The sequence below is a fragment of the Argiope bruennichi genome, chromosome X2, assembly GCF_947563725.1.
Source record: "Argiope bruennichi chromosome X2, qqArgBrue1.1, whole genome shotgun sequence".
NCBI lineage: Eukaryota > Metazoa > Arthropoda > Arachnida > Araneae > Araneidae > Argiope > Argiope bruennichi.
This window is the reverse complement of record NC_079163.1, coordinates 16,622,916-16,647,936: the sequence shown is the minus strand read 5'-3', so window position 1 is coordinate 16,647,936 and position 25,021 is coordinate 16,622,916. Positions and strand designations below refer to the sequence as shown.

Below are 25,021 nucleotides of genomic sequence, written 5' to 3'. Positions count from 1 at the left end.
ACGCAACGCTAGAGTTTAAGGAAGGATGAAAATCCGATCTCCCCAATAGATTCTCTCTCTCTCTCTTTTTTTTTTTTTTTTTTTTACTGCCCACACAAGACGCTGGAGGTGGATCTCAAAAAAACATTTCCACTGTTTTCGGGTGTGCAGTTATTAGGTGTTTTCTTTGCAAAAGAGAACCTTAAGAGGAGCAAAAGGCGTTTTCAATCCTTTCACCACAGAAAGGATTGCTGATACACCATGTCGAGAATACATTAACTGACTTGCCAATTGCTATGGATTTTTGTGAAGATTCTATGAGTTTTGTTTCAAATTATCGAATCAACAACACTACATTTTTCGACAAAAAAAAAATAGTTTCAAATATCGACATTATTAGGCTTTTTATTTCATGAAAAAAATGTTAAAGTTTAGATAAAAATAAGTAATGAATCACAAAAATTATATTTTATGAAACAAATCTATTTCAGACTATCGATAAACTTCATAAAAGTATATTCAAACATTGCCTGGATTTTTTAAAAAAAGAAGATATGTGTTAATAGCTATATATATATATATATATATATATATATATATTAATGCTCTGTTTACATCAATCAGGACATAAAACAAGCCATATTTTCAGGTTTTTGTTCGGTGGCCGATAAAGACAGACAATAAAACTTAGAAATAATCTAAAACTAAAAATAAATCCATATTAATTTTGGGACATATTTTTCAATGCAAGGAAAAATTAGCAATGTAAGTCTTTTCTGAGAAAACTTTCTTAGAGAAATCATCTATTGTAACGAAAATGACAAAGTAAACGCGGTCCTTATCAATAGACAAGCAATTCACTTTTTTTTTTTTTAACTAAGTAATACTGTCATTTCCCAAAATAAATCACTTGGCATAGACAATGTATACCTATTTCAGTCCTAGCCTTGAAACAAACCATAAAAATGAAGAAAAGTTAGCAACTAAATTTCCCCGCAACGTCTACGGTCATCCATCATTTCCGTTCTAGGTTTTGGGAAATTTAATTTAAATCCGGTTTTGTTTCGCTCAGAGAGTCATGGGGGTGTGTTATTAGTTTAAGAAAAAATGCATCTCAAAGAAAATGAATAAATTGAGGGTAGAATAAATGTACGGTTTAATGTTTATTAAACGATCGACAGAAAATAATGACAGAAACAATGCTTTGATGGTAGCTATAATATGGTGCACGATGCTGATTAGAAACACTTCTAACAAGAAAATAAATTTAAAACAGAAAATTTTCAAAAATAAGTAGGTGTCTTCTTTTCTTCGTCATTAGTGTATTATAAGTTATTCACCTGATTCTGCCTCTGTTTTCAAAAGTTTTAAAATCTCATCGAATATAGTTTTCTTAGGATACAATGTATTAGCTAAATACTTTAACCAAAAAGTACAATAGAGTTTAATCTTAATACTAGGGCTTCCACTTTAGCCATACCAACTGGTTACAAAAACGGAGTTGAATTAATTCAAATATTTCTCAAATACTTTTACTATACATTGGGGATAAGGAAAGGATTGGGACAGGGTATTTTCATGAATAAAACGTTAATGCCCTTAAATGGTAAGATGTGAAACCTAATATATTAAATGCAGAATTAATGAAATGCGACTATTAATGGCGCCTTTAATCTCACTTGATATTTAGTATATCTAGCGAAGTACATGAGTCTAGGCCTATTGATAAAGAGGATGTGCAAGTTTATTGGTCAAAGCGAGCCAGAATGCCTAAATAACAATTACGACAAAAATCTGAATTAGCTTATATTATATTATATATATAGAATGCCGTCCTGGAAGAATCTTAAGGGTAACTGCTTAGAGGGAAACTTCAGCATCCAGCCAGTTGATCCGTCATACGGCCCCCGACACATCGGATCATCATCTTTTGATTAATTATGGCAAGAGAAAAAAAGAACCAGAGCCCAAATTCCATAACTTTGTTCTTCCAACTCATTCTTCTCATACTTAACTCATTCTGGAAAACAGTATTAATATGCCGTTAAAGATAAATTAATAATTTTGTAATAAAGGATATCTTATGTCTTGACATTAACATCACTTCCAGATATGGTGTTTTGCCATATTTCGTTTTATATTTGTCAAACATTGTACCAAAGAAATTCAATTCTTGAAATCTGACAGTAGTACCAAAAAATAAATCGATTTGTATTATTTTATCGACAAATTTATAATTAAATCGCGTAACAGAAATAACGAGCTCCGAACTGTTATCATATATCTCAAAACAGATTTCAATTGTAATTTTCCCTTCACTTTTTTTCAAAATAAAATAAGTGGTCCCCCCCCCCCTATTTTAAAGTTGATAGATGATGTGACAGCATAATGTGCAGCGCAAGCTGTTCAATCTCTCCTTTCAAAAATAAAGAGGTACTATTTTCTGCTCAAAGATTCATAATAAAATAATTCTGCTCTCTTTTACAATATTTCTAAGGATTTCAATTTTATTTTATTTTGAAGTATACAAAATATTTAAAATCTTATCAGCAAAATCAGAACCTTCACTGTTAAAAATATTCCTAAAAATTAACTTTTCCTTTTTAGTTAAATGAGGATACAAAAAATGTGGACCCAACCTGGAAATAAAATTCAGCACCCTCACGACAGAAAATCACCATTTTGCGTTTAAATATCTCTAAGTACTTGAATTAGGTATTCAAAACTCTGAAGTACTGTTTCTTTAATGAAGAACAGCATATGACAGTTTTTATTTGCTTTTCAAAATATTTGCTACAGAACATCTTATCAAGGAAAATAGCAACTGCATAAAAGAATTTTTAACTTATTGCATGAAAATATATATATCGATTTTTCGCCACTCTTTTGCCATTTGGGCGCAAGTTCTCGGAAACTACAAAAAAATGTTTTTAAAAGTCGATAAATGCTTTTAACAATGACATTTATTCGATTAAAAATTCTCTTTTTCCGTTCATTTTTTTCTCCCGTGAAAAAAGCTGTATTCGAGTTGAATTCTTTCGAATTCAATCGCTATTTTTTAAGGGAAACGAAAAACTGTTCCGACGTTCTCGCGTCTCGTAATTGATTATTCGTTTGTAATGCATAATAAAATAATAGAAGTAAACAGAAATCACTTCAGCTGAAGTTTTAAATCGAAGAACTACACATTTCACATAAAAGTGCCATATTTAACAAATTGCACATGGCAAATAATTCGTAAAGATTTCTTCTCGTGTCCAGATTTTTTTTTTTTTTTTTGTAAAGTTTAACTATAGTGGGGAAAAAATTGAAAAGATCATTAGAAGCATTGTTTATGATTTTTGACAGAGGGCAAGTGGAAAGATGTCAGCTAGAAAAATAAGACATTAAACATAAAATTGCCAACAAAAAAAAGTAAAAGAAAAAAAGTTCTGGAGTGAAAGTAAATAATTCTATGCATAGTTGTATTTTGTTTCTATCTCTAACGATTAAGTCTGAATAAAGTATGCAGTATCCAGCTTATCAGTGTTTTAAGGAAACGTTTATCAAATGTTTAACACTCAGAAATATAAATAAAACTAAAAATCCTATCAGCAGCTTTTTTTTTTTTTTGAGACAAACCATTTCGAGTCCATAGATACAGAGACAGATTCAAATTCTTATTAATTTTCCATATTGTATTTAAATACATAGGTCCTTGATGAAAAAAAATGTTTAAAAAACAATGTTTTTACAGTTTTCTAAATGTAAATTATTCGAAAAATTTAAAAAGTTCATCATGTAAACTTTTATCACTAATCATAAACCTAAATCGAACAAATTTTCTATATTTAAGAGCAGTGCATTATTATTTGTAGATGCAGATTAATAATTTGCTGCATATAAGTGCTTTCATGAAATAAATACACTATATTTTCCTTTAAACTCGTTGTTAGTACACAACGAGTTTAAAGGAAAACTGGATCACTAGCTTTTTAGTGCACGTCTGCTCTACTCTTCCCCACTTTCTGCCAAGGTCCTATAAAATTTCTATAGCAGCAAATGAAATGTTAAATAAAATAACAAAAATTTAGAAGAAATAAATTAGGTTATAGAAAAGTATGCAACAATATTTAATCTAACAGTACATCAATTTTCAATCCAACAGATTCGAGGACTTCTGACTCATTTTCTAAACAAGATAATACATTTAGGCTGGTATACTTCCTGTAAATTGTGTGATGCATTACACATGGAATGCAACGATTTACACTGCAGATAATAGGACCTATAGCAATCAAATTGGGCACGTCGTTATTTCTTGGGTAATAGGCGCTTACTATGTAAGGGATTTTCGAAATTTTACTTCGATATTTAACTTAAAAATTAATCAAAATTTTAACTTTTTCCTCTACAACTTAAAAACATGTTATGGCACAAAAATAATTTATCAGTAATTTCAATTTAGTTTCCAAACACATTTTACTTTTATTTTAATAATTTAAAAAGATTTTCAACATAATTTGTCGCATGGTTTTTTTTTTATTGCTATAGAGAATTTCAAGTTAATATCATTATTCAACGACACGCTTTCCCATTATCAATATGATTTTAAAAAAGTAATTTTTTTCGGACATTAACTTCAAAGCAAAATTTTGGCTTTTATTCACAAGGCAAGGGTTTTAAAAGGGAATTCTTTCTGTAACTGCGTATTAGTCAAGCACTGGATGCAACATTTAATGCAGTTAAGCCAGATTAAAAGAAGACAAAAATAAATAAAAATAAATGAAGCCTAAAATTTTATTATACTGAAACGTTTCGGACGATATGTTCCACAGTCTATTTTAAAAAATTCAGTTAGCAAGCCATAAAATCATAAATATGCTACTTCCCTTGAGATAGCATACGATTCGAATTCAAAAACACGATGATTGTGTCCCAGAGACTTTCAAGATTATAAGTCAAACGCAGGTTCAAATATCGTGGTCTCAATTCAATATTGCCCTATATAAAAAGCCGAAAAACTTCTACTTCCTCTTTCATAAAACAAGAGAGGCTTTAACTTTTTCTCTCAAAACCTCTTCAAAAGCGAAAGAGAGCCGACTTAAAATTCCTACGGCAGTTTCCAACAAAAGAAACATTTCTTCAAAAAGATCCTCTTTTCAGGGTTTAAGCGTATTGAGGGCATCCATACCGAAGCCCCAAGATATTTTTTTAAATGTGATTTATAGCTACAGAGCATAATTTAATATTCCATTAGGCACATAAAAAGATTTTGAATGATTAGGGTACGCAGTGATTTTTACGTCTTTATGATGAAAAATAAGAAAGTGTTAATGAAATTTGTGCTTAAAATAAGTTTTCACCTCTTAGGATCTAAAAAGAAATTCATTTTAACTGTACACTTTATAGTATCTTTATAGATTGAATTGATTGGCCTTTCAAACAAAAAATGGCTTAAAATGCTTTTATTTAACTTGATATGTTTCATGTTAGCAAAGATGCAATCTTGTAACCAAGTTTTCATCTTCAACCATATGTGTTAAATCTTTGAAATTTTCTATACTTGTGTATTCTTAAAGACAATATGCAACTAATATATTTTGATAGCTTAATTATCAGTTAATCAGTAAATTTAATTAAATTTTGAGTCTAAAAAATGGCGTCGCCTGGTCGAGAACTTAAATAAAAATGATATTGAGTTCTATAATATTTGTAATAAGGTGTTAACACTTAACGACTATATATATATATATAATATATATATATATATATATATATAATTTTTAAAAATTATATTTTAATACACCAATAAAAATATGCTTTTAAAAAGGTTTTTAATTTATTTTGTGATCATTCTATAGCATTAACTAATGGAAATGCATCTGCTATTTTCCCTTTGTAGCATTTAAAATAATTTTTCAGTAAAAACAAATAATAGAGCCATAATAATTTTGGATTGAAAAAAGCAACAAAAGAGTTTATAATTTTGAAAATCCTTGTTAAGTTAATGTTTTAATTATGTTTGCTGCCTAAAATTTACTTCATTTTTTATGAGCATTTTGTTGACTTTTAAACCTTGAAAGTAAAACAGGGTAACCAGGCTAAAGTATCAAAAAGTAGTGGTTTATATTTAAAGAAAAACATCATTAGTTTTAAATCTCAGTAACTTCGCTAACTCCAGCTTTTTTACACAGGACGTTCAGTGTGAATACCATTACTGTCTCTACATATAGCCCAAATGGTCATCCGTAGATAAGCGATTTTTCCACAGTTTGCTGTCTCTCCTTTAGCAAGGAATAATATAAAATTGGCATTTAAAATGCATTGTAAGTTTTATTGTAAAAAAACATGAGTTATCATATTCTTTGGCATTTTCTTTGAAATGACTGTTTAACGCTCTGAACTGCATAACAAACACTTTATATTTTAGATCATTATTTCCATGGTACCCTGAATTTTCAATGCTTATATAAGTTAATAGCGGCCAAAGAAAATTTTAGTTACAATTGCTATTCTAGTCAATTCTGAAAACTAAATCGTTCTCACATTAAAAATAAGAACGAAGTATTTTTTTTTTTTTTACAAACTCTAAATAATATATGTGAATTGGTATATTTTGAAACATGTAGGTGCGATGCAAACATCTTAATGCTGTTGTAATGTGGAAGATGAGAAAAGGGGTCAGGTGCCCTCCTCGTCATCAAACTTTGGTTAATCTCTAAACAGTTCTTATTTAGTTTAAAAGTAGGAAGTCAATATAGGAAATAAAAACGTATATTCGGTTTTAGTAGAAACAATGCTATAATAGCATAATTTCTTTAGACATTCTAGATAGTATTTTTAATGCTTTTTTTTTATTTACTAGTTTTTATCATGTATTTTTTCCTAGTATTTATACCAATCGCAATCTGAACTATTAGTCACGTGAAAATTATTTTAGTAATAAAATAATCACATTATTAGAATATTAATGCGAAAATAATTCAATCCAATTTCAAAATAACAACCGTTATTTAAAAGGTGCAAGACAAAATTATAAAACTTCTACACGTGTTTTAAGTTCAGCATATCAGAAGTTCAAACTACAAATTTTTCTTCATCAAAATAATGATAAGATAAATAAACAGGATATTAATATAATAATCTTAACGATGCGAGCTACATATCAATATTCTAGTCATTAATTTTTTCTACCCTTCTGAGAAACCCCGCACTGATTTAGCTTGTTGAAGCATGGTCTTCTCAGAATCTTTGAGACAAATTGACACATGTTTCACTTTTGGCGAGTATCAATTAAACATTCCCTTCCGACCTCCAGCCTCTCCCTATAATAGATTGTCATCAGCTCCTGCACTCCACGGTGACTTATTGACACTTAGGGCGTTACAGGTTCAACGGGGATACAAATTAATCAAACTTATGTCAGCCATTTTCATTTGCTTTTTGACATGATCTCCAAATGAATAGCGAAGTCATTTGTTCCAGGAGAAATTCTGTGTAGGAATTAAAGCACGAACTTTTCCGTTGGACTTCCAGAATCATGGCTAAAAATTAATTTTCTTGTTCCGGAGGAACCGAAACAGATGGCCGTTAACGAATTCAACAGACACCCACTAATGGAATCATTTGAAATATTAAAAAAGAAAGACGATGATCCCTTGGTAAATGTCGTGATGACATTCAGTGATGTTATTTATGATTTTAATTTGTAAGAGTTGTTTCGGAACAATACATAGAAAATGGATCACTGGAGTCTTTGTAAAAAGTTGTTTCCTCAAGAAGCGGTGAAAGAGGCAATAGATAAACACATTGTGTTTGTGTGGAGGTTACTTATATGCTCCAAAATTATTTCAGTGAAATATAAAATTATAGAAAAAAAATACCATAATTAAAAAATCAGGTAAAAATCAGAAAATAAAATCTCTTCTTTGAATTTTTTTTAAAAAAATTAATATAATAAAAGAAGAAAAATATAATGATATTCTTATGACTGGAAATAATTTGCAGAATAAGTCTTACTCTAAATTATGGATTTGAATTTAGTTAATTAGATAAAAAAAATAATATAAAAACGGTTTTGTGAATTAGTTTTATAAAGAAACTTCCGATTCTGAATTTAAACTGTACGCTGCTTACACTATATCAACTTAATGACTTATTTTTGATTGACGAAAATTAATTTTACAATAGCTACTATATCAGAGAATTTTAAAGGAGGGAAAATTGATTCGAGTTTGTAACTAATCCATCTTCGGCATAAAAGAAAATAATAAAAATAAATTAGACTAAATAAAAAAGGGTTGAAATAAAAAAAAGACTTCAGATGCAAACAATAGAAATTTAAATGTTTTGATACGTGTTAATGAATTTTCGCTTCATTTATTATCATAACGGATATTCATATAGCAGGTTTTTTCAGTTTAATATTGTAAATGTTATTATACGTTAATGATATAAGTTTGCAGCATAATATAATTTTTTTTCTGAAAGCATTCCCTCCCATTTCAGAATGTAGTTTATATCCTAAAACATTAACTCAACTACCCAAAATTATTTTATTTGTGAAATAAATGAATATTTACTATAAATTAAAGAATATATTAAAATCGGTGGGCAGACAACATTAATGTTATTCTTTCCGTTGAAGTTTATATTCCTACATACTTCTGAGATATTAAAAAAGAAGTATGTTACTTATTGATAAAATTCGTGATATATTAACGTAAAAATAAAACATTTACTATAATTTCAATAAAATATAAAACATGAATCACCAATAAATATAAAAAAAGAGCTTTTTTTAAAGCTAAATGCCAAACAAATTTCTTCCATTAAAAATGACAAGATTAAAATAATTATCAATAATATCTTCATAAAAACATATTACAAAGCATTAAAATGCTCTATGAATGCACAGCACAAATTTAGAAAAAAAAAATGCAAATTACATGCGGAAAAACTAAAGAAAAAAATATCTTAGATAAAATACCTTTTTAAAGACAGGATTTTTATCCATTTTAAGAAGATGAATTTAAAATCCAATTACGATTTTAAGATCTGTTTCCTTAAAGTTGAGCTTTAAAAATAAACGACCAAGCGTAAACACTACTTCTAAACCAACGTTCAGAATTTCTAACTGCGTAAATTTTAAGATCATTATTCAGCTCTGAGTATACGAATGCTGTACAACGTATAAATTGAAATTTGTACTGACGAGTAATTAAACTTCTTGGGTCTCTAGGGATCGTTTCAAAACCAGGCAATTAGTGTTTAGGCACAGGAGTCTCCCATGCATTATCTGCCTCTTTCTACACTTGGATACTCTAACTAGTTTTCATTTTTACTTCCTCCCAGCTAATGTTCTGTTCAGGTAAGATTAAAAATGTGTAAGTATCGCTTTCAATGATTCAGCAGAATCGATAACGGAGACTGGAAGTATCTGAGGGGTAGGTCTTACCCCTCCCCCCTTTTTGGCAAACTCATTTCATTTTTAAGTGAACAAAAATTTTTCAGTCAAAACTCCACTATTCAGTTTTAATTCAAATAATTTTTGGTTTCTAGCAAATAAGTCCCGCTATTTACGAAAATCCAGATTTTACTTTGATAGTTAATTACTTATATTTATTCCCTTTAATAAAGAAAGTAAATATGATAATGTAGAAATGACAAAGAAAACTGATGAGTCAGGTTGGCGTCATTTAAGTACCACCGAAATTATAAACAAAATAAATCTTGTTTTCATTTCATTATTAATGAACGAAATACAATTTTTATATACCTAACATGCGTTCTGACGCATTCGATCGAAGCTTGCACTCAACTTCCAACATCTAACCAGTCATATCCATAGAATCGGTCTGATTGTTTGAATCGAGTCTATCGAACTGGCAGAAGCGATTACTATTTTTTAATAAACAGCGCATTAAGACTATTATTAAGGGACAACTGTGCAATCTCCTGGATCTATCATTAAAATCTGCCCACTTCTCACAGCGCTTTCATTTAATTCATATGAATAATCAAATTCTGACGTTAATACTGGCGCCTATTACAAGGGAAGTTGCACGGGAGCCGCAAATCCTAAGTTGAAAGGATTTGCAAAATTGCGGTGCTCCTTCAATCTCTAATTAAAAGGAGATTCCCGGTGAAATAGAGATGGAGCGTTAAATTTGTATGGCATTTCTGCTCCCTTCTAAGACTGCTTAATTGCGTATTGATTCCGGACTTGGGATGATTTATGACGTTACAGCAATTGAAATAGTTTAATAATTAATGGGAGTGACAATGAGAAGAAATACAAAACATGGGCCCCTGTCTTCTCCATTGAAGGGGAAACCCTTTCACGGCAGAAGAACTTGGGGAGTGCTTTTTATTCGCATTGATGAAAACTTGCAATTTGGCGTTCATTTTGTTTTGTCTCAAACCTCTCAAAATAGATTATTCGAGACATCTTTTGTATTCCTCTCTCGGGGAAATTAAAATTAGCGGAATAATTAGGAATACATAGTATGGAATGATTTTCGAAATAAGTTATTTTTTGTTTTATAAATTGGAATTAAAGTAGTCCAATATGTCTCCTGAAATGATAACTCTTCATAGTAAAGAAAAAAAAGTATTGATCAGAATTTGTCTCGTTCCAAAATACATTTGCTTTTTTTAAGGCCATACGGAGTTATTTTCGCATAATTTTTTTTTTTAATGTATGCATCTGACCCAGCAACTAACTATTTAAACTAAAATAAAACTATTTTAACTAAATTTTAACTAAAATAAAAATTCTTCGGATTACAAATATGAAATGACGTAAAAGAATGTGGTCATTCCACTTTGAAATTGACTGGTCAAGATTGAATTGAGTGTCATCGATATCTGAAGGATTAAAATAAATTCTCGAATTGAAATTTTTTTCTTGAATTGAAATTAAATTTTCTTGAATTGAAAAGTTTTTTTTAATTATCTAATTGGAAACGAGTTCATTATCTGACATAAGATAAGAACAAAACGACTGAAATAAAAAGATAAACAAGATAATAATAAGACAGAAGGCCAAAACATGATTAAACGTTAAATGCTTCACCTAGGATTGAAGTATTTAAAAATGTCAGTCCGAACCAGGCTCAACACAAGAGAATGATTTCCGAGATTTAAATAGCTTTATATGGATCTCCTGCATTTTCTCATGTTATTAAAATCTTGATATCAGTCTTATATGAATGGTTTTTTTATAAGAAAAAGTTCTAAACTTTAAAAAAATATATATCTAAATGAGAGAAATAAATTGCTTTGATACGGAATGATAAGCTGAGTGTAAATCCTACACTCCTGGGTATAAAGCACATTAAAAGTGCGAAACTAAAATAAATGTGTTGACTGTTTAGCAAGTTTTGCTTGAATAGACATTTTTTTGGTGAATATATAAAAAGCTTGTAGAAAACAAAGTTTTTCTTTCTCAATTAAACTCTTAAGAAATATCTTTCGTTCTTCACTAGAAAGTTTTATCATAGCTCATAAATATTGATGAAATTAAATTTATGAGACTCCAAATAAATACAATATATTCAAAAATGCCAAAGGCAATTACTCGTTTACAGAAAAAAAAATATTAGTTACAAAATCTTAATAATAAATGAAGCGCTTATTAATCTTAAATAATGTAAATTTAACATAGCAAAGAAAACTTAATTTCTTTTAGAAAATTGTTTACCATATTTTTCTAAGCCCTTTTTTTCCAACAGTTTAATGTAATGAAAGTAGTAGATCACACATTTAATGCATGCATTTTTTTTTCTCATTTAACTTTTTTAAGAAACCTAATTGGTAGACACTTGAATAAAAGCCTCTAAGCTATTTGAGAAAAGTAAACAACGAAGTGAGCTTTCGGCAAGAAATTATTCATTTTCACCTTTTTCGAATTTTAATATATAAATTTATTGATTTTTGTTCTATTAGCCATATAAAGTATCATCGACCCTCTGGTGGTATATTTGTTTTAGGCAGAATAAGGTTATTTAGTGTTTCATTCTAAAAGATAAAATAAAAATATAAAAATAAAAATTTTATAGAATAAAAGTAGAAACACTAGAAATAATTATTGCTAAATACAATTTAAGAAAATAACTGCTTACATAAGAAACATAACTTATTAATATTTCAATTCACTTCGTTTCGTCATTTTTTTAACTTTTTGATTCAAAACTAAACTAGAAAATGGTTTAATAGAAAATTTAATCTCGTAATTGATAGACACGGAAGTTGTCATGCAAAGCATTTTTTTAAAAATTTGACTATGCCTTATCAAATTATATGAAATCTAGAATAAAAATTTTTAAAAGATTATTGCAGTAATCACACAAAGTTTTTGATTTTTCTTTATCTCGGAACTTAATTTAAGAACAGAAATAATAATTTATCGGCATACATTTTATAAAAACGAACATAAAAAAAACGAGTGTTATTGTGCTCGAATGTTAGTGTTTCTAAATTTATTTATAAATAAAGTATTGGAACACACAGTCCTCTCATAAATATGACATTGTGACTATTTATCATAATATTTCATAAATATATTGAACACTATTATTATGACATTACTTTACAGTTATATGGAAATAATTGATTATTAAAAATCATCTCACCTTTATTCTATCTACAATTTCAAGATAATGGAAAGAGAAACCTATTCCTCTTACCTGCAAAAATAAAAAATATATATAAGATTTGTATTCATAAAATATAGCAATAAATACTCATTTGAGAACTAATGCTCTGAATAATAAATATTCTGATTCAGGAAAAGTCAAATATAATCTTCTTATAATGAATAAAATAATTCCACCATATTTTATGAATCAACATACAAAAAATAATGAATAAATAAAATCAACTATTTTTTTAGTAAAAAAAATGAGTCGATTAGACAGTTAAATATCTTCTTGAAGGATTATTAACAGTGCACCACATGGCATATATAACAGCTTATTAGAATAATTCTACATCGATATAGGAGTTAATGATGAATAATTATCAGCAAGAACCTCGAATATATAATAATAATTTGTATACTTCAGTAAAATAAATGGTAGAAAATAAATTACAGATTATTTTTAAGAAACAAAATAAATATAATGAGCTATGAAAATCTAAGTACCATTAACTCAAGTCTTATAAAATGTATTTCGTATGTAAAATGAATTTACTCTTCAGATATTGCACAAATATGACATTTTGAATGAATAAGACAGCTTACTTTCATTTTTGACCATTGATGTGTTGTTTTTTTTAAATATATAATCTGAACGGAATATTTTATTTTCAGCGGTAATTTCTTTCAAAAAAACCATTTTACAGACTTGTAAAAATGTATTAAACAATAGCAGATAAAGAGCAAATAACGTGCACAGTACACTGAAAAGTGCAGCTCGCATGAGTAATCTTATTTTAAAAATAAATTCTTTCAATTCTCCTCGTTTATAACATTTTTTATTTCTTTCTTTATTTTTTTAAAATCAAAAATATGAATGTCAAAATGACATCGTAAAAGCATGTTTATATATTTCAATCAGAAATAAAATAAGAATTTTTATTTCAATTAATATATAATTTAGCTGTCAATAAATGCCTGGAATTTCTTTAATATGTTTTCATTGTCTCTTAATTTTTTAAAATATTGCTAGATCCGATAAAAAGTTTTATTTTCTGACTTTTCGCGATGGGAAAAGCGAATAAAAAAAGTTCATTTTTATTATGTTCTACATTTTAATATTAAATAGAATACTTATTTCGAGATCAAAAATTTTATGAATCAACTAATATTTCTCAAATTCTATTCTAGATGGTGCTACCTTTTGAAAATGATTATCAGCTAAACTAACATACCAATTGATAAGAACTCTGAAATTGTTGAAATATTCTACTGCCATCAGAAACCAATAACTGTGCAAAATTTCAAAACTCTAATACATGAGATATGGGAGTAAAATCGTTATCAAAATTACATCTTTACAAACATGAAACATGCGATGTTAAGTAAAAGCCTTTAATAATAATACAAAAATATTATATATTCTTGAAACGTGAATAAATCGTCATTTACGAATAAATAACAATACTCATTTCCAAACTTAAAATCAAAAAATCCTTTCGGAATACAATAAAAAAAAGGAAATGTGTTTTTTAAATACGAAAATGGCTTAAATTAATATGTAATTCATTTAAAATTCTGTGATCATAAACTTAATTTATAACCAGATCTTTAAAAACAGTTCTAAAAATATATATATAGCCTTTCACACCAGATGAACTCCTTTAAGCGTTACTTCAAAAGAAACGAATTAAGCGAAGTCAACGATTCGCTTTAAATAAACAAATGATAATTTTCAATAACAACAGAGTTATGAAACGGTCGGCAGTTTTCAATTACTTCCTTTATCTTATGCGTTATTTAAGAACTCGAAGAAATACCGATAACTCAATCAACCGACAAAGTTATCTTCCGAGGTCTTACAAAAGAATATCTATTTTGATAGCCTTAGTCAAAGAAAGGGCTTTCAACGTAGAATGTGTAAAATGAATATCTCAAAACGATGCGTTTTGAAATGCATAGTTCTCTTAAGGAGAAAAGAAGCATGAAACTAATTTTCAAGACAGAATAATAGAAACAAATTCTCTTTGAAATGCCTTACAAATGTTACATCTTTCGATTTTAAAAATCTTCAATCATCGAGTCGTTTCTTTATGTAAAATACAATAGATGTTTAGACGTAAGCAAATTCTATAAAGTATATTGTTTACGTTCCAGTCATTTCAATTTTAAAATGAAGTAGTCTACGGATGTTTCTGAATTTAATTCTTATTCAAATGAATAAAAATATTTATGGTATTAAAAAATAAATAAATATCCGTACTTTTCCAAAGCAGTTTATAAAAAATAAAATTTTTACAGATAACCATTCAATATGATTTTTTTCACTGACAAACGTATACTATACGTAAATAACAATAAAAAATGACTCATAAAAATATTCATTAAAATTAATTTTAAAATTTCATCACACGAGTTTAATTATAAAATGTTTTATAATATGACGTCCCTTCCCGGTTACGTTATTAAAAATTTAGTTTACGTAAGGTACTGCTTCCAAATTGTGTTTCTCGATGCCAATTGTATTTGATAATTTCTTTCCACAGGAAAAAATGTTCGTCTAACATGAAAACTTGCTGAGAGAAAAAGATGTCTTCTACTTTTATCTGCAGCCACAGAAATCTGACATGGTCCATTTTCCCCATCTATCACAATCTAGAACAAACCGGATTTTTTTTTAATAGCTGATCCAAATTATTTTAAGAGCATCAGCTTTAAATATGTTCTCTTATTTCAGCATTACAGGAACTTAATTATTATGAAGTTAAATTCCGAAATTAAAGACAACTTCTCCGAAAATTTGAAAAGTTTCGCGAAATTTGTTACAATTTTCAAAATGGCCACAAGTCTGTATGTAAGGCATTACATTAAATAAAAATAATCACTAATTATTGGGTATATATATTAAAAATCGATAAGTGAATTCAAATTCGTGACAATAAATATAAATGCTACTCTTTCCGACATCGAAGTACCAGAACAATTCGCGGTCATCCAGACCGTCTGCACAATTCTTTCGTCTTTAACCAATGTAGCTATCATGAATTACCAACACTTTTTGCTGATCGGCAACATCAGCGTACTACCATCAGCATTTAAAGCTGGTACTGCGAGCGACACCCACATAGTACAATTTAACGGCAGTATTCTCTTTCAGTATCAGTTTAAATTAACCTAAAAATTATTATTAATTCTTAGTTTATTATTATGAATTTAATTAAACATTAAGTGAATTCACACCGACTAGATTATCACAAACATAAAAGTGTCGCGCATTTCAAACTTAAAATATTATATCGAAACTGACCATCAATTAAATATTTAAATTGACCATGAAAAATTATACTATCCAATAACTAATCCGTATCCATAAGACTGATATGATATGTCATAATGCAGCATTCCATAATCCATAATGCAGGGATTTAAAATCGAAGCTAATCCTCCTAGAAATCGCTACAAAATACAATTCCCAAATCACTAAAAATTAATTGTAAGAAACTAACATCATTGTTAAACCACAATTCCTAATCAAGCCGCAGGGGCCATAGAAAGCATTTGACATCTTTACATGAGGGACACCATTAAGTGGTTTACAGAAACATCGTTCACAATTTCGCAGAATGCATAATAAATTTTGCTCGGCTTCTCCGAACTATTCGGTGAGTAGCTTCGGCGAACTAACAAATGGGAAGCCGAAGGCGTTCGTTGTCTGCGCGGCGGAATGACGAGTTTCTGCGAGAACGTAACAAAAGCATCCCGGCTCATTTAACGAAGGGCCTGCCGTTAATTTGTAACCGCCCTTCGCAGCGGAAAGTCGAACATGGAACACCTCTTAACACCGAAGCGAAGGGCTGGAACACGAAATACCACTATAACGGCCAATTCGAAATATGTAAATGTACTCTTCAGAAAAGGTTAGGAGTGATGCTGAAAGTCAGGAAGCAACTCCGAGAATTAGGAAGCGAAACTTCTTTGAGTTAGAATTTCCCTGACGAGCTGAGATCTGAAATTGGGAGTACTGTTTGATTTCGCCTTCGTGCAAATAGGTTCATTCGGAGTTGTGATTACATTTAGATCTGGTTTATTAAGACAGAGAGAAATAAAGAGGCGTGTCGTCCGACTGAGTAATTTGAAGAGCTCGAATAACAAGCCATATTACACACGGTGGAGAGCTTTCATGATTGCTTAAGATATAATTGTAATCAATTTACGATATTCGAACTTAAACAATGGAATAGACTCGCATTAAACTAAATAAAACTCTCGAATATTCAACTTAATGCTTGTTATTAATGATTTGATTTAAAACCACTGAAATTAATGTATGAGGAACTCCAGAAAGATTGCATATATTCTAGTGTTTATAAGCAAATGTTGCAGAATAAATATGAACATATACAAAGGCATAAATTCGTTAATCACTGTGAAGTAATAGAAATAATAGCATAGCGTATTAGAAGGTCATGGATTCAAGTCTGAATTACAATGAAGCTCCGCAAAGATGTACGATACTTCAAATTTAAATCCAAAAATCACGGTTTAGTCTATTAGTTTCTTTAGAAAGAATTAATTGTCTTGAATTTGTGATCTCTTTGGGTAAATAGCAATTCTTTTTCTTTGGATTAGCATTTTACACGCTAGAAAAAGATTAGAATGATATCGAAAACACGATGAAAGATAATGAATAGTACTTATAAATAGTTAAAACATGTAAAATGAAAAATCATACAAAAAAGCACCATTTTGTAGAGTATAATATTTCTGAGTAGCTGTATCCTGACATAAAGGTCTGTGAAAATTGTTTCAGCGATCCGATATTAGAAATTAGTCGTAAGTTGTAATTTCGATTTAAAAAAAATAAAAACTTGTATGTTTTCTATGTTGATGTTTAAAGAAATAAGATAAATTCTTACCATTTTTGATTTCTAGCCTTTTACATAAAAAAATGCGATAAAAGTTTTTATTTTTTTAATTTACATGGTAGTTATTGTGTATATTTACCAGCAAAACCTGCTCCAGCAATGCAGTATAACGAATTCAAAAAATACAGAAAATATATGCATGCTATTACCAATAAGAATACTAAGATTATTTATTAACACGGTTTAAACATGTGTTTTGGAACATTTATCTAATTAGAACCCCCATTTTATGGAAAGAACAGTCAAATTAAGAAGTAGGCATGGATCATTAAGCGATTCATGCCAGTATACGTGTTAATATGCACTATAGCTACAAGAATCTGAGTTATCCACATGAGTCAATTAATATGTAAAATAAACTGAATAACAGCAATAGAAACAAACTGAATTATTTTGACAGTAGACTTTTCAAAACGAATTTTATGAAAAAAGAAGATACGTTAATTTAAATAATTAATTGATAACAGAAACTGACAGTTCAGATTCAGCTAAAATCTATTACAAGGAACACACACACACACACACACACACACACACACACACACACACACACACACACACACACACACACACACACACACACACAATCATTTGTAAATTTGTAATCATTTTTACACACGTTAGAAATCCCGATTATTTTCTAGTACGATTAAGCACCAAAAAGCAAAAATGTCTTATTCTAAATAGTGTTTACTATAAATGAAAACAATTGAACCTAATTAGCACTTTTTTCCCCACCCAGACCATGCCTGGAACAAATGTACTTTTGCCTTGCACCATGCTTATTCGAAATTATTAGTCTTGAAAGCAATTTGATTGAAGTTCGAGAAATTAAGTCGGTTGAATCAAGTTCTTTATCTGCTGTGCTCATGGAAATAGAATAATGCAAGTTAAAAGGAGTTCGCATTCTTCTCATATATTAAAGATAATAGATTAGTAACTTTAGTTAAGATGTTATTATTAACATCATTAAACTAATTAAAATTCTAATTACTGCACACAAATGTATGAAGCAATCAGACACTTATAAATGAAATAAATGTAACTACAAATCTGTATAAAATAATAGTGTATGTTTACAATCAGAAACCATTATACGCGATTTCAATTTTACGGAATTATTTCTCTTTAGAAGCAGCGAGAATAAAGACATCGCATATTTTTCTGCTATATTTCTTGTAATAAGCAGAAAGCCGTTTTTTTTAAATGCATTTTTATAATTTTTAAATCATTCATATTTTAAGATGACGAGAAATATATCGAAAAATGTTAAGTAAATCTAAAATTTTGGACAGCTCTTCACGTTTAATTTTGAAATGAAAATATTACAGATACTTTGAAAAGTTCCCGAATCTATATTTTGATATTCTCTTGAAAAGTAAATCAAACAAAACTGATAAAATCCAATTAGCATTGGTATTTCTAAATTCCTCTAACGATTATGGTAGCAATAGACTTTTTCTTAATGAGAACTATTTTATTAATTTGGGAACAATTTTATTAATTATTTTATTTAACTATTTTATTTTAGGAAAAAATGGGAACTATTTTATTAATTTACATTTAACCATGCAATAGCAGTTATAACTTTAATATGTTGGAGAACACAAGCACCAATTGGAATTAGGACCGTTTTAATGTTCAAAGGCTTTGTAAGGTAAACATCGGGAACTTACATTGTCAAACTTCCCAGGAACTTACTTATTTTAATCCTACATAAATTTCTTGGTTTATGAAGTCATCTGTCAGGCACAACATATGCAATAGACACGGGCACTTTTGCTTCTTTTTTTCAAGTGGCTTTTAAAGTTAACATCTGTTTCAAAGTTAAGTAAATAAACATTTCATGATAAAATTTTAATTCTAATTTGTACTAACGGTAATTTCCAAAATCGAATTCGAATAACTAGCAAGATAATTTTCAGTTTCGTTGAAAAGCATGAAACCATCGAGAACGATCGTTAATTTTGAAGGACAATCCGCCTTTTGTCAATTAATGACCTTTTCTATTTCTACAAAAAGTAAGGCGATGATAGTATGTCTTAATAAAAAAAATCATGGAGATAATGATTGAGATATGGTCCTCATTTGTAATTTTAGTTTTTAAACATAATAATTAACAGAAAAAAAGAAAATTTCAAGGAAAAAATGCTTCTAATTAATTTCACGAGAAAAATAAATTTCAATATCTTTGAACAAAACACTGTCTTAAGCATAAAAATAAAATACAAGGCTTGAAGTATTTTATAAGTCTGAATAAGCAATCAAGAAATTAGAACTTTTTCAACCGCGCTTAAGTTCAGTAAACAGCTCACAAGGAAAAATAAAAAGCAAATATAACAATTTACCCCAGAGCAAAATACCATCCATCAAAAAGTAGGAAGTTCTTCGACAGTAAAACCGATGATTCTCAGAATCCGTGTATTTTTTTGACTCATCAAGTGTCAAAATTTGCAAAATCATGTACGCATATCGGAAAAAAACACACTACGAAAACAAACTTCAACATATCTAATAACGCAATAAGAGGGCGACAGAATGTTTTAAGCACCATTTCGCTCGTCTTCTCCATCCTTGAGCAATGCGAATTTTCCACTTGACATATTAACGCTACGATTTAACAAGAAAAGTCAAGACGGATAAAAAAAAATTAACGGGACATTTTTAAAAACTTCTGTAAACAGACTGCCGTAACTTAGAAGATTATGATCAAAATTGCCGACTCGACGAGTACGGTCTGTTTCTCTTTTCATAAAGGAACTTTGAGGTCTAAGTAATTATCATGAGACATGTTCCCAAATAAATGACAGCACCTCTTGCAGTTTCAACTTTTTACTTGAGGTAGGAACTTCTGCCAAAAGCTTACGCCGGTATCCTTTGATTGATTCATGTCCTCTACTAGACGGATTTATTCAAATCGGACACCATTTTGTTAAATTTGACGACAACGAGAACGTGTTCCCCGAACGGCATTTGCATTTGCAATAGAAAACTAAGGGCAGCCACAGGCACATACAATTACAACCTGAAGGTTACGTGCTGCAGACAAAAGGCCTTTAGAAGAGCAGTTACTGGTGACTTCGGCTCAAAGTAATTAATTGGGAACCGTCATTGCAACAAGACGTAGAAAGTTAAAAAAAAAAAATTAAAAGGTAATTTCGAACGTTCTGGCGGTTCTTCTTTTTGAATCATTAAATGCGAATTAATTTCTTTGTGTTCAGACACTAAATGAATGAAATGCCGAGTTGGAAGATTGGTTATAGGTGATGATTTTCCAGCTTTCAAGGAATAATGCTCCATATTTTATGATGAAAGAAATTAAAGTTTCAGATTCTAAAACAGCGGCGTTTTATATCTGATTCTGCATCAATATTAAATCAACCTGAAATTGATCAAAAGTGTTTCTCTTTGATTGCAGATTGTTGTTAATTTTTTTTTCACGCGTGTTGTTTCCTGAAAAAAAAAGTTGCGAATTCAAGGATTTGTACAGGAAAATTAGATAAGATGAATTAATTATACAAAAAATAAAATGAAAAGGACTACAAATTAATGATGAAGATAGTTTAATTTTATACTGATATTTGATCAATATTTCTAACTTGAAATCAAAGTGTTTGAATCAAAACACTTTTATAAACTATGTTTTCTCTAACTAGCATTAAACTCGCGATTTTCATATTACTTCTAGGTCATTTGCAAGCTTCTTATTTCATAGTTTCAGAATTGCCTAAAATGCATGTATCTGATTTTGGAATAGAAAGTTCTAGGATGACACCAAATCGTTGAGAAGACAGCTGGAATTGTTGCTAACGTCACTGGATCAATAAGACAATCCACCACTTAATTTATCTCTCACTTCGTGGTGACATGCATACTAGGGCCACGAAATTAGAAAGTAATTTAAAATAAATTACCTTATCAATTTTGGGGCAGGTCCAACAGTAACTGACACGATAGTTTCGATCTAGACTCAGTTTAATAATTGAAGTGCAATTTTATGTTAAATTTCTAAGAACGTAATTCTTTTTTTTTTCCCCCTCTCATTCTTTCATCATTCGCTACTTATTTCAATTCCAATTAGAGGTCATTTTGTTAAAGTTGGACCTTTTAATTCGAACCTATATAGTTCTAGTTCGAGTAAATTATTTAGCTTCAATCGCTAAGAAATCACGTATAATAAATACTACTTCAGGACACTTTACTTATTTAGAAGTATTGAAATTAAGAAAATATTAGTCCTTTCTTCTTCCAAAATATTTTATGTTACATAATAATTAACTTAAAGTAAAAATCAATTCTTAGGAATATTTTTTAAAGCAATTTCTTCGGATTTATTTTTAAATTAAGGAGAATTTGTTTAAAAAATGCATCTACTAAAAATGACTTATTGAAAATAACAGGAAAAAGTTTTCGAGACACCAAAATTCTGTTACTTGACAAAAAACATCCCAGCTTCGAAAATATAAAATATTTTTATGGATTTATTATAAAAGTGAATCAGGCGAATTTCACAAGAGACCTTTATCAGTTATCTAATATATTTTTAAAAAATTATATTAAATTTTGATAATAATGCATTAAATTTTAACCGATATCCGAACACTTTAAAACAGCGTCCTATAAATATCCATTAAAATCTAGTAAGGAATTCGCAAAAAACATTTTTTTTTTTTTTTTTTTTTTTTTTGCATTAGAATTTGAAAAAAAGTTCCCAGCTTTTCACGATTTTCAAGCAAAAAAATAAGCCCCCCCCCCCCCCCAAAAAAAAAGAAATTGTCATACATATAAAATATTTAATAGCTACGTTCTATGTAAAAGGATGCCTGCTAATATATATAAGAAATAAAACAGTGTAGCCAATGTAATATTTTATTACCTCAGTAAATTAAATACTCCATGAATAAATTAACAGAAAATTTAATTGAAATGTTTCGATAAGAGATGGTAATGCATTTAATTTACATTAAAGTGCTTATTATTGAATACAGAATAATCCAACTTTTTCTGCGAGAGTTTGGTAACAAGATTATTTAAATGTATTGCAAAGAAGCCTAACAGTTTATGCACTTAACATAAAACCAATTATATTCCTGTTCCTTTATGTTAACGCTATTAAAACTGTAACGTCACAAATCGCATTATCGATAAATTAATGACACTACAAAGAAACAGAGAGATTGGAGAAACTGCAGATCACTTAATAAAAGCGAGTCTTACAAGTATGATAATGTTACCTTTAGTTCTTCTCCAGGCAAAAATCAGCGATATAATTAAACAACCGCTTCAATAAGGTCGTTTTTGGAAGTCGAATTTTCAGAAATTACAAAAATTCATAATAACAAAATAATGTTGTCACAAGCCTTTGATTAACCTTTCACGGATGTAAACTTTAAATGTTACAGATTGGAAAGGTTCTTAAACATTTCTAATTGGAACTATTTTTCAAAAGTCACAATAACAAACATGCATTGCCAAAAAGAAATAAAGCATTTTTGAAATTATTATTGAAAAAAAAATATGTCGCCGTTCAATTATTTGATAAATTTTGAAAAATAGTTTAAAGACTCGATTATTATCACTGAAAAATATCATAAAAACAGATGAATGTTAGCGTCGTCGCGATCCCATTTATGGTTCAAACCCATAACTGAAAAAACCTTGTTATAAGAATTAAGATCGTTTCGCAAATATAACACGGGGACAATGATTTAAAATACTTTAAATCCTTAAAAGATTAGCCCGAATGGTACTCGTGCGTCGAATTTTCGTATTTTTAAACTAATAAACTAAAATCACAAGATTCATAGAGGTTACAGTTGGATTTAAAAAAATTTTTAATACTAAATAAATATTCTAAAACACTTTAAATACTTAAATGATTAGCCCGAATGGTACTCGTGCGTCGAATTGTTGTATTTTTAAACTAATAAACTAAAATCCCAACATTTATAGAAACTACAGTTCAATTAAAAAATTCTTTTCAATTTAAAAGCGGTATTCAAAAATAGAATACGTCATCTAATTAGATAGAAGAGAAAGTGGTCAAGGGATTAAAGATATTCATAATGAATACAACCAGAACAGAAATGAGGTTCATTAGCATTGTAAGATGGTTTCATAAATATATGCAAAAATTTAAAAGATTCTCATGAAAATGATTACGCTATAAACATAGTATTGTTACCATGGTGATCCGCTAAATTGTTGCAAATCCGCCAGTGAATTATCGAGAATCTGAGTTAAGAGCTGAACTAAACATTCTTAAAGCTTTTGAGACTTTTAAGTAGTTGCTTAAAATAAAATGTTTAGACCGAGTAAAGAGTCTGTATCTAAGCTAAGAATGAATAATGACGCAGTAGTGAATAGTATTTAACTTAGAAGTACAGGCTTTCTTCTTAAATACGTACAGGCGAAATCAGTCGATAGTCTTCTCATTAAAACGAACTTTTAACAATGGGTGTTCAAATATTATTGTGTAAGTTCTCGAGACAGAAAAAGTTAACAAATTCTCTGCTAAATTCAACTGTCGTTGATGCAGAATTTTAGGAATAGATTTTCCGCGTACGAAAGAAAGGAACGTCAACTAACTAATGTAATTCAAGAAAGACGTAATAATATTTGAATTGCAAATGCGAGTTCGCGAGATGTCTATTCAAACGGATATATTGAGTTTGTGGAATCGAGGGCGATTCTCAAAGGAATTTTCCAATGAATTTCTTTAACAATAATAGATTTATCCTCTAAAATGTCTTTTCACAAGAATAGAAAAAAAAAAAAAACAGATTACTTTCAGTGCGCTCAGTAGTCAATTTGAGAAAAGATACTTAAGAGAACAAAATAAATTTAGTTTTCATTTTTCTAAAGAGAATTACAGAAATTATCGATGCGATGTATAAAGGATGTATTCTGTAGATACAAGAAGGCAAAAAAAAAAAAAAAAAAAAAAAACCGAGTTTTAACTGATTTCTTTAAATTTAAATTCTTTCTTTCGTTAGATAAAGCCCTGCTTTGATGCTACACATGAAATGTTTTTAACCAGGTAACGGCGACATATAGATCTTCACTGGAATCGGGTATTAAACCTGTTATTCACTAATTTGGAAACAAAAGTTTCGAATTAAAGCCCCCCCCCCCTAAAAAAAAGAAGCTTCAAAGATTGCGTGATACACATAAACGCTAAAATGCACTGGAGATAAGAAAATCAATAATAAAAATTGGTCCTCCAAGAGTTTGATTTCATTTTAATGAGCACTTTTAATCTAATGCCTCACACATAGATGGTTTAAAAAACACTTTTAACGAACTGACCATGTTCGATTAATTATTTACTACTCTGAAAACCAGGATCAGAAGTATCCGGGCATTTTCAGATTGAGAGGGTTTTTTCGAATTTCGGGAGCTGCCTTTGATCTGCGATCGCGTAAAGAACATGTTTAAATTCACATTTTTCATCGCAGATGGGTCGCGAGAATGTTTAAGAGAATGACCAGAAATG

General features: G+C 29.3%; 1 protein-coding gene across 4 annotated transcripts in view; it reads right to left on the bottom strand.

The window, feature by feature from the left end:
- LOC129959967 (muscleblind-like protein 2) overlaps nucleotides 1-25,021 on the bottom strand; it is a 463,947-nt gene that overhangs the window by 362,639 nt on the left and 76,287 nt on the right. The gene's annotated exons all lie outside the window — the stretch shown is intronic.